Here is a 12,007-nt window from a genome sequence, read left to right as displayed (position 1 = left end):
AAGTTCCTTAGCAAAGTTATTCACATAAGTGTTTTCCTTTGTGTTCTTAACCTTCATTCAAATTAGGAAGTTGAATGCAATGTCTGCAGATTCTTATTTTCTTAATTGTGACTGTGTATGGAGGAGAAGGGCCATAGTACACAGAACCAAATGTCGAGCGCTGGACAGCAAATGACAGTCTGGAGAGCTCCAGGACCTCACTCCCACGCAGAGACATCAGTAAAACAACCAGGACCTGCCTGAATGAGCTGGGGTTCTAGCCCAGGGAACCCCAGAAGTGGGAACAATGGGCTTTCTGATCCCACCATTGGCAGCCCTGGGAAGTGTGCCTATTAGACCCGGGGATGTGTGTGTGTGTGTGTGTGCGTGTGTGTGTGCGCACACGTGTGTTTGTTTCTTTTTCCTGACACCCCTGGACTTGCCGAGTGTGCGTCACTGTTGCATGAAAGCTACGGCCATGTGGTGCTAAAGTTCTAAGACCCTCTCAGTCTTGTATCTTCCTGCGTTGCATACATACAATTTCTCTAATAGGTCCAGATGCAAATGTTCAGTTGTCTCCTTGGCTCCCACCTGCAATGGCATGGGGTTGTCTTGCTTGGGAAAGCAGCTCTAGGCTCATGGAGAGAAGAGCTGCACGGGTGTAGGGTGGGCAGAGAGAATTGGAGAAAGCAAGTGAATTGCTATGGTCTCCTGATCCGGAGGTAAGAGGCTGGGCACTAAGGCAACCCAAGTCTTCAGAGTCAGGCTTCTGACTGCAGAATTCTCTACATTACCGTGAGGAGCGCATCTCCTTCGCGTCAGCCTCCTGCCCACATCTTCCCAGCCCCGTCCACTGCTGGGGTCGCGTCGTGCCATGCCGAGCCGAACTGGCAGGTAGCTCCTTCGGCGGACGCACGGAGACGAACGCGAGCCTTTGGGCGGTCGGAGCTGCTCCGTCGCCGGCCAGCGATCAGAATCCATCCCGCTGACGTTCAAGCCCGTTGTCGGGAGCCACCTGGCGGCCGCTTTTATAGTGTCCCTTCCCTCCTGAGCTTTGGCGAACTTGGCGAGGGATGTGATTCGCCCGCCAGGTGCGGGCCAGAGTTCCGGGAGGCCGTCGACGCTGGCGGCGACCGTCCCGCTGCTGCGGAGCGGTGGGCGAGGCCTGCTCTCACCGGAGATTGAATGTGGAGCGCCGTGTGTTGTGGGGCCGCCGCTGAGCTCCTTGGGAGGGTTAGGGGGAGGTCTGCGCCGGTCGACCAGCACTCCCTGGTGTCCCTTGGCCCGCGGAGACACCCCCCGCCCCCCACACACACGTCCTGCTACGCGTGACCAGGAGAGGATGTCCGTGCCCGACGTCGTACTCCGTGTGTCACGATGCGTCGGTGCGTCCTCGCCGCCTTGGGGGCCCGGGTCATGCCGGTGCAGTCGTGGCGGTCTGGCGGCGCAACAGGGGCCACTTCAGTTGCTCCGGGTCCCAGGCGAGGCGGTCACGGGGGCGGAACTTGCACCGAGGCAGGGGCATGGGATGCCTGTCAACAGACCGCATCCACCCGGCAGGTTAAACGGGCGTCTATGCAGGGAGCTCCCGTCCCAACTTCCTGGTAGCCTCGTCAGCGTGGCGCTTGCGTTTCGAACCTGTTCAGGTCCGCTCACCGAGGTGTGTCGAGGGCAAGCGTGTAGGGCGCTCGTGGAGGGGCGGCAGTTCCTCCTAGGCTTCGGTGGTCCTAAGTCGTAGACGTTTCTCTTTGGGAAACAGGGAACGCCCGGGGCACACGTGATAGTCGTGAGGAGACACGAGCCTGGCCGCGGTCCTGCAAGGGCGCGGTCGTCAGTAGCTTCACTGAAGAAGCTCTGCAGACAGTGAACGGCCTAGAGACGCGCGTGCGGAGGGCAGGACCCCCCCAGAGCAAGAAATGGGAACGATGGTGTCCTGTTTCGAGGACGGGTGTCAGCGGCGTGGCGGTGCGCCTTCGCTCGTGTGCCCTCTGAATACTTCCCGTGGAAGTTCACACCAGTTGCACGTCACTTGGCGTGTGCGGCGGCAAGGTCGACCAGATGGGCAGATTTCGGTATTGGGGCGAGGGGAAAATTTCATGAATTGAGGCTCTTTTGGTTGTGAGAGTCACTACAATGTGAACAGTAGTGAAAAAAGAAACCTTAAGATTTACAATAAATCGACACTACTCTAAGAATTACTATAAAAACATACTATGCAACTTGCAGGTATTCTTGCATCTGGTAAGCCATTTCTTTCTTAAAAGGGCAGTATTGCATCATGAAACATATAAGTAAGTGCATTTTTAGATTTTGATGTTGTATTTAGGAATATATTTAATTTCGAATGTACCAATAGTGTATATAATCGCATGGGGACTATATACACTAAAGAACACACCGGAAAATTCTGGATTTTATGGTAAATGTGTTCTTTTGGGTTGCTTTGGGTTCTCAAAAAAAAAATTAGAAAGAAATCAAGAGCCCAATATAAAGAGCAAGATAGCAACCCTCTTGTCTGTTATCCTCTAAAGGGGTAACCCCTTGAATTTTGAATAAAATCGATGATGGAAGGAGTTTTAACAGGCACGTACACTGGAATTTTTATCCTTATAAAAATCGTTACTGGGCTTCCCTGGTGGCGCAGTGGTTGAGAGTCCGCCTGCCGATGCAGGGGACACGGGTTCATGCCCCGGTCCGGGAGGATCCCCCATGCCGTGGAGCAGCTGGGCCCGTGAGCCATGGCCGCCGAGCCTGCGCGTCTGGGGCCTGTGCTCCGCAACGGGAGATGCCACAACAGTGAGAGGCCCGCGTACAGGAAAAAAAAGAACAGTCGTTACTAATTTTCAAACATATAGGCTTGAATGCTAACAAATTTTAAAGTACTTATTTTGCAATATAGAGAAGAGCAAAGCTTCATCTTAAGACAGGAAATCTAGCTTTGCTCTCCCCAATTCATGCAGACAAAGTTTTCCAAAATTGAGAGTTTTGGAAAATAATTTTACTAACCAGTCTTTCTAAAAATATATTACTTTTCAAAATTCCAGAACTGAGACTGCTTTAAATGTCAATTTTATTTTAGGTACAGCCAACTTTCTATTGTAGACTAGTAGTGGCCTTTGGTAACTATACAATGTATGAACGTGTCTTTTTTTCTTAATGTCAGAAATATTATTTTGCAATTTATTCTTATTACCTGCCTTAGACTATAGAGTTCTATGAAGAGAAAGGCATTGTGTTATTTACAGTTGAATCAACATAACAGTCCAGGTTCTGAAATGTTGGAAGTTCTCATTAAATATTTCACAATAGAAAAATTTATAAATGAATGAACAAGGTGATTTAGCTTATGTTTCTCCTGCATGAATCCTTTATGCTAATAATTCCTGAATCGTATTTTCCCTTTATGATCAGATAGTTGTTACAGTGTCCCTCCCTTGCCTGGGGGTGTGTGTGTGTGCACTCAGATGCACGTACACACAGTAATGTTGCAGCTAACGTCATGGGTTTAAAAACATATATTTTTAAGATTTTTTTTTTTTGGATGTGGACCATGTTAAAAGACTTTTATTGAATTTGTTACAATATTGTTACTGTTTTATGTTTTGGTGTTTTGGTTGCAAGCCATGTGAGATCTTAGCTCCCCGACCAGGGATTGAACCCGCCCTCCCTGCATTGGAAGGTGAGGTCTTAACATCTAGAATGCTAGGAAAGTCCCCGTGATGGCCTTTATAGGCCCTAGAATACCATTTCTCAACCCATTAGACTTCAATGGGCCCCAGGGGTACAACGAATGTTTTGGCCAGCAAAGAAAAAGAAAGGGAACGGAAAAGGGGCCAGAACTCATCATGCGGCCTGTGCGCTCTCTCTAGCTAGCCTTCTTGAAGGTTTAACTGACAAAATAGACACTGTCTCTATGGTGATCTTTCTCCCGGAACATTTTTTAGTACCATTTTTCGACATCAAAGAGTAAAGCTTTAAAGGTAGACTCACCAATGGCTCTCTGCGGGATCTCCTTTGTGTTTCTATGATGCAGTATATGCCACCCCTTATCGTTCTAATACATTCTTAAAGTAGAACTCTTTTTATGTCTGCAAAGATCTTTCACCTTCTCAGTCCTGAAGATATCTATCTGTTCTTCTTGGACAAAAAAAAAAAAAAGATAATAGAAACCCTGGGCTACAAAATGCTAAGTAGGGATTAAACCACCTCTGACTCTGAATTCTTGAGTTCTTCCTGTCCATGAACCCACAATTACTCACCTTTCTTTAAATATAATTAATGTATATGTTTTTAAAAAGTCATATGGGAAATAGTAAATGAAAGTTAAGTAATAGAATTAATTGAAGCAGCAGAGGTTAATCACAAAGTATGTGTGTATTTATCCTTGAAGCCGTTCATCCCGAACGTGTATACAAATATTTGGACGCTCATGGAAGGGTAAAGACGTATCATACTATATTTTACATTTTCTGTTAACATTCATCGTTGTTTTCCGATTGATCCCAGTCTGTGTAATTATGATTATAATGTTATAAAGAAAGAATGTATCTAATTGATCAACAGTGACAGAGTATTAACAGAAAGCGGGCCCACGCTTACTCACCACAATATTTCATCATTTTGAAGGACACATACTCACTCAGTAGTGCTTATATATTTGCAAATACTGATCTACTGAAGCAGGTTGGCTTCGTTTCTCCTTACTTGACGCTGAGTATGGCTTTCAGCACTTCTCAAAACCCTTCACTCTCAACATATTGATATTGTATATTTAAAAAGAAGACAAGGGCTGAAGGACTTAATTATTGACTCACTTGCATGCTAACACATTCTTTATAGACTATTTTCCCAGTAAGAGTTTTCTGATGTGAATAGCGAGTGAAAGATTTTCCACATCATCTTTAGAATGGGCATCTCCTCAGCGTGAGCACTTTCTTGTTCAGTCAGGAATATGGAACCACTGAAGAATGTCCTTCCTTCATGACACTGAGACTACTTTTTCAGTGTGAGCCCTGTCATGTCTCATGAGTCCAGGTCTAATGGAACTCGAGCATTCATTTCATCCGATTTCTTCTACAGCAGTGATTAGATGGTGTACCCCAAGAGGGCTCTCCTTGTAGTAAACCTTGGGCTGTCTTCTCTATTGTGTCAGGGATGCAGCCCACTCTGAGCTCTCTGTGTATCCTGAGGCTGGAGCTCCACCTGAAGGCTCTTCCACCATGATTACAGGCTCCGGGTTTCTCTCCACATGACTTTCCTGGTGAGTTAAAAGGGATAATTTCTGGCTGAAGGCTCAATATCATTGATTAGAGACACAGGGTTTCTACTCGGTATGAATTCTCTGGCGTTTATAAAAGCGGGAGCTCTGGGTAAAGGCTGCACCACCTGGATTCCAGACATAGGGTGTCTCTCCTGTGAGTTTTCTAGTGCGTATAAGCGTGAGAGCTGCGTTTCAAGGCTTTTCCACACTCATTGCCTTTGTAGGGTTTCTCATCAGTGTGAATTCTCACCCATGACTAAGGTTATGGCTTCGACTAAGTGCTTTCTCACATAAATGATATTCATTGTGGTTTCTCTCCCGTGTGACTGTGCTCATGACATTGAAGGGTTGCATGGTCACCGAAAGCTCCTCCACAGTCATTCCAAGCATAGGGCTTCTCCCCCGTTTGAGTTTACTGGTGTGAATAAGTGTCAGCTCTCTGGCTGCAGTACCTTTATAAGGTTCGTCTCCTCCAGTGCGAGCCGTTGGTGTATACATGCGAGGCTTCAGCCGAATATTTTCACACGTTCAGGACATTTGCAAGAGTCACTCCAGGGTGCACTTTCTCATGTTGTCTAAGGTTGGAGGGTGACTAAATGCCTTCCACATTCTGAGTTCTGCATGATTTCCCTCTAGTATAATTAGCTTAAGTCTCTCGCATTCGGGCTGAAAGTGCAACACACGTGGAGTTAAGGTTGCTGTATGCGAAATGTCCTCGTATCCGTGGCATTCTGTGAGCTCTTCTCCAGCATGAAATCCCTGCTGTTGACAAGGAAAGAGAGGCTGTTAAAGATTACTCACATCATACTCATTCAGTCATTTCCCTACATGTGAATTCTAGGCGGCGCCCTCCGTGATGGTCTTCATTCAAAATCTCCGCATACTCGTTACTTTCACAGGTAATGTTACTTTGTTGAATTCCCACAGATTTTCTGTCTGGTAAACCCTCACTGGTCATAGCCTTCTGATTAAGTTTTAGGTCTTCTTTATGTTTCCAACACCATATCCATGAGCTCTGTTTAATCAATTACATTTTCATTGACGCTCAGGTCAGAGTTTGACATGTAATGTCAAATGACATGGGTCCTCAGATTAAATGGATAGAAAATCTCCTGGCCACAGGTCCAAGGCCATGGAGGGCAGAGCTAGGGTGGAGGCTCTGATGTTGCTGATTCCCACGTGGGGAGGAACCAAGGTGACTGAGGACAATTGCATCCGGGGCAGCGGTGGGGGCGGGGGGCAACAGGGAAGGTGGGGCGCTAAAGACCTGGAATGGGTGTTGTTGAACAAATGACGGTTCCTTTCACCAAGAATTATTAAATAAGAACTTTGGAAGAGGTGTCCTTGCTGTGGAGACAAGACTCTCCAGGAGACCATGGTAAGGGTTACCTGGGAATTAATGTGAACCCTAGGAACTGAATCTTAACAAAACAGTAACTGTGAACAGTAAGTCGAATCAAAGTGTAGCACCCGATCATTTGCATTGTTTCCTGCCAAATGGAGATATTCTGTACTCCCTACATGCCGAGGAGCCAATGCAGCCTTGCTCTTGACCATGGGAGGAAAAATCGTTCCTTCTGTCTGCGCATGCCTGTGGGTAAGCTGGCAGGGGTCACCCCCAGCTGGGTGGTTGGCGATTCACGTCTGGTGGATCTAACAATAGTTTGAAAGCCTGGCTTCTCATGGCTGCTTTCTCTTTCCTCAGATTTATCTGCTTGATTTTCGGATTGGCCCTGCCCAAGGATGCAGGGGACGGCAGGTGGTGGCAGAGTTCCTGATAATGAAACAACAGGTGAGAAAAAAAAAACCAAAAAGACAAAAAAAACTTAGTTTGATTCCTGAATTGATCCGTCTTTTGCCAAATGGTCAGGTTTCTACTTTGGGTCCGGATCTTCTAAGTGCACCCAGGAAATAGTAACTCCAGTTACGTGCACCACCCTGTTAAGGATACAGCAGGTCAGGGACCAATGTAGAAACACTCTCTTTCCCGACATTTACGTTCACTTCTTCCAGCCTCCATTAAGGCTGTGACCTCACAGAAGACGGGAGAGGTATTTTCCTTCTCTTCTTTTAAAGGTCGTCCCTTGGGCTCCGTGGCCTCCTTCATCATGCTACTGGCTGCGGTGGACTTAGGAATGCAGTGAACACAGGGGCTAGAGAATGACTCAGAACAGAAATCTGTGGGGAGCAGGCGTTTCATCAGGTGAGTCCTGTGTCATAGGTGCTGTGGTGAGCGGGGGTTTGGTGAGAGAGAGCAATAAAGAATCATTTAGTTTTCCTAATTTAAAAAGCTTAACTTTTTACAGACTACTCCTAAACATTTTGACAGCTTCCAAAAGATAAACGTAAGTTCCTTAGCAAAGTTATTCACATAAGTGTTTTCCTTTGTGTTCTTAACCTTCATTCAAATTAGGAAGTTGAATGCAATGTCTGCAGATTCTTATTTTCTTAATTGTGACTGTGTATGGAGGAGAAGGGCCATAGTACACAGAACCAAATGTCGAGCGCTGGACAGCAAATGACAGTCTGGAGAGCTCCAGGACCTCACTCCCACGCAGAGACATCAGTAAAACAACCAGGACCTGCCTGAATGAGCTGGGGTTCTAGCCCAGGGAACCCCAGAAGTGGGAACAATGGGCTTTCTGATCCCACCATTGGCAGCCCTGGGAAGTGTGCCTATTAGACCCGGGGATGTGTGTGTGTGTGTGTGTGCGTGTGTGTGTGCGCACACGTGTGTTTGTTTCTTTTTCCTGACACCCCTGGACTTGCCGAGTGTGCGTCACTGTTGCATGAAAGCTACGGCCATGTGGTGCTAAAGTTCTAAGACCCTCTCAGTCTTGTATCTTCCTGCGTTGCATACATACAATTTCTCTAATAGGTCCAGATGCAAATGTTCAGTTGTCTCCTTGGCTCCCACCTGCAATGGCATGGGGTTGTCTTGCTTGGGAAAGCAGCTCTAGGCTCATGGAGAGAAGAGCTGCACGGGTGTAGGGTGGGCAGAGAGAATTGGAGAAAGCAAGTGAATTGCTATGGTCTCCTGATCCGGAGGTAAGAGGCTGGGCACTAAGGCAACCCAAGTCTTCAGAGTCAGGCTTCTGACTGCAGAATTCTCTACATTACCGTGAGGAGCGCATCTCCTTCGCGTCAGCCTCCTGCCCACATCTTCCCAGCCCCGTCCACTGCTGGGGTCGCGTCGTGCCATGCCGAGCCGAACTGGCAGGTAGCTCCTTCGGCGGACGCACGGAGACGAACGCGAGCCTTTGGGCGGTCGGAGCTGCTCCGTCGCCGGCCAGCGATCAGAATCCATCCCGCTGACGTTCAAGCCCGTTGTCGGGAGCCACCTGGCGGCCGCTTTTATAGTGTCCCTTCCCTCCTGAGCTTTGGCGAACTTGGCGAGGGATGTGATTCGCCCGCCAGGTGCGGGCCAGAGTTCCGGGAGGCCGTCGACGCTGGCGGCGACCGTCCCGCTGCTGCGGAGCGGTGGGCGAGGCCTGCTCTCACCGGAGATTGAATGTGGAGCGCCGTGTGTTGTGGGGCCGCCGCTGAGCTCCTTGGGAGGGTTAGGGGGAGGTCTGCGCCGGTCGACCAGCACTCCCTGGTGTCCCTTGGCCCGCGGAGACACCCCCCGCCCCCCACACACACGTCCTGCTACGCGTGACCAGGAGAGGATGTCCGTGCCCGACGTCGTACTCCGTGTGTCACGATGCGTCGGTGCGTCCTCGCCGCCTTGGGGGCCCGGGTCATGCCGGTGCAGTCGTGGCGGTCTGGCGGCGCAACAGGGGCCACTTCAGTTGCTCCGGGTCCCAGGCGAGGCGGTCACGGGGGCGGAACTTGCACCGAGGCAGGGGCATGGGATGCCTGTCAACAGACCGCATCCACCCGGCAGGTTAAACGGGCGTCTATGCAGGGAGCTCCCGTCCCAACTTCCTGGTAGCCTCGTCAGCGTGGCGCTTGCGTTTCGAACCTGTTCAGGTCCGCTCACCGAGGTGTGTCGAGGGCAAGCGTGTAGGGCGCTCGTGGAGGGGCGGCAGTTCCTCCTAGGCTTCGGTGGTCCTAAGTCGTAGACGTTTCTCTTTGGGAAACAGGGAACGCCCGGGGCACACGTGATAGTCGTGAGGAGACACGAGCCTGGCCGCGGTCCTGCAAGGGCGCGGTCGTCAGTAGCTTCACTGAAGAAGCTCTGCAGACAGTGAACGGCCTAGAGACGCGCGTGCGGAGGGCAGGACCCCCCCAGAGCAAGAAATGGGAACGATGGTGTCCTGTTTCGAGGACGGGTGTCAGCGGCGTGGCGGTGCGCCTTCGCTCGTGTGCCCTCTGAATACTTCCCGTGGAAGTTCACACCAGTTGCACGTCACTTGGCGTGTGCGGCGGCAAGGTCGACCAGATGGGCAGATTTCGGTATTGGGGCGAGGGGAAAATTTCATGAATTGAGGCTCTTTTGGTTGTGAGAGTCACTACAATGTGAACAGTAGTGAAAAAAGAAACCTTAAGATTTACAATAAATCGACACTACTCTAAGAATTACTATAAAAACATACTATGCAACTTGCAGGTATTCTTGCATCTGGTAAGCCATTTCTTTCTTAAAAGGGCAGTATTGCATCATGAAACATATAAGTAAGTGCATTTTTAGATTTTGATGTTGTATTTAGGAATATATTTAATTTCGAATGTACCAATAGTGTATATAATCGCATGGGGACTATATACACTAAAGAACACACCGGAAAATTCTGGATTTTATGGTAAATGTGTTCTTTTGGGTTGCTTTGGGTTCTCAAAAAAAAAATTAGAAAGAAATCAAGAGCCCAATATAAAGAGCAAGATAGCAACCCTCTTGTCTGTTATCCTCTAAAGGGGTAACCCCTTGAATTTTGAATAAAATCGATGATGGAAGGAGTTTTAACAGGCACGTACACTGGAATTTTTATCCTTATAAAAATCGTTACTGGGCTTCCCTGGTGGCGCAGTGGTTGAGAGTCCGCCTGCCGATGCAGGGGACACGGGTTCATGCCCCGGTCCGGGAGGATCCCCCATGCCGTGGAGCAGCTGGGCCCGTGAGCCATGGCCGCCGAGCCTGCGCGTCTGGGGCCTGTGCTCCGCAACGGGAGATGCCACAACAGTGAGAGGCCCGCGTACAGGAAAAAAAAGAACAGTCGTTACTAATTTTCAAACATATAGGCTTGAATGCTAACAAATTTTAAAGTACTTATTTTGCAATATAGAGAAGAGCAAAGCTTCATCTTAAGACAGGAAATCTAGCTTTGCTCTCCCCAATTCATGCAGACAAAGTTTTCCAAAATTGAGAGTTTTGGAAAATAATTTTACTAACCAGTCTTTCTAAAAATATATTACTTTTCAAAATTCCAGAACTGAGACTGCTTTAAATGTCAATTTTATTTTAGGTACAGCCAACTTTCTATTGTAGACTAGTAGTGGCCTTTGGTAACTATACAATGTATGAACGTGTCTTTTTTTCTTAATGTCAGAAATATTATTTTGCAATTTATTCTTATTACCTGCCTTAGACTATAGAGTTCTATGAAGAGAAAGGCATTGTGTTATTTACAGTTGAATCAACATAACAGTCCAGGTTCTGAAATGTTGGAAGTTCTCATTAAATATTTCACAATAGAAAAATTTATAAATGAATGAACAAGGTGATTTAGCTTATGTTTCTCCTGCATGAATCCTTTATGCTAATAATTCCTGAATCGTATTTTCCCTTTATGATCAGATAGTTGTTACAGTGTCCCTCCCTTGCCTGGGGGTGTGTGTGTGTGCACTCAGATGCACGTACACACAGTAATGTTGCAGCTAACGTCATGGGTTTAAAAACATATATTTTTAAGATTTTTTTTTTTTGGATGTGGACCATGTTAAAAGACTTTTATTGAATTTGTTACAATATTGTTACTGTTTTATGTTTTGGTGTTTTGGTTGCAAGCCATGTGAGATCTTAGCTCCCCGACCAGGGATTGAACCCGCCCTCCCTGCATTGGAAGGTGAGGTCTTAACATCTAGAATGCTAGGAAAGTCCCCGTGATGGCCTTTATAGGCCCTAGAATACCATTTCTCAACCCATTAGACTTCAATGGGCCCCAGGGGTACAACGAATGTTTTGGCCAGCAAAGAAAAAGAAAGGGAACGGAAAAGGGGCCAGAACTCATCATGCGGCCTGTGCGCTCTCTCTAGCTAGCCTTCTTGAAGGTTTAACTGACAAAATAGACACTGTCTCTATGGTGATCTTTCTCCCGGAACATTTTTTAGTACCATTTTTCGACATCAAAGAGTAAAGCTTTAAAGGTAGACTCACCAATGGCTCTCTGCGGGATCTCCTTTGTGTTTCTATGATGCAGTATATGCCACCCCTTATCGTTCTAATACATTCTTAAAGTAGAACTCTTTTTATGTCTGCAAAGATCTTTCACCTTCTCAGTCCTGAAGATATCTATCTGTTCTTCTTGGACAAAAAAAAAAAAAAGATAATAGAAACCCTGGGCTACAAAATGCTAAGTAGGGATTAAACCACCTCTGACTCTGAATTCTTGAGTTCTTCCTGTCCATGAACCCACAATTACTCACCTTTCTTTAAATATAATTAATGTATATGATTTTAAAAAGTCATATGGGAAATAGTAAATGAAAGTTAAGTAATAGAATTAATTGAAGCAGCAGAGGTTAATCACAAAGTATGTGTGTATTTATCCTTGAAGCCGTTCATCCCGAACGTGTATACAAATATTTGGACGCTCATGGAAGGGTAAA

The sequence above is a fragment of the Mesoplodon bidens genome (genome assembly GCF_964165515.1).
Source record: "Mesoplodon bidens genome assembly, contig: HAP1_SCAFFOLD_363, whole genome shotgun sequence".
NCBI classification, from domain to species: domain Eukaryota; kingdom Metazoa; phylum Chordata; class Mammalia; order Artiodactyla; family Ziphiidae; genus Mesoplodon; species Mesoplodon bidens.
Note: the sequence above shows the minus strand (reverse complement) of the source record.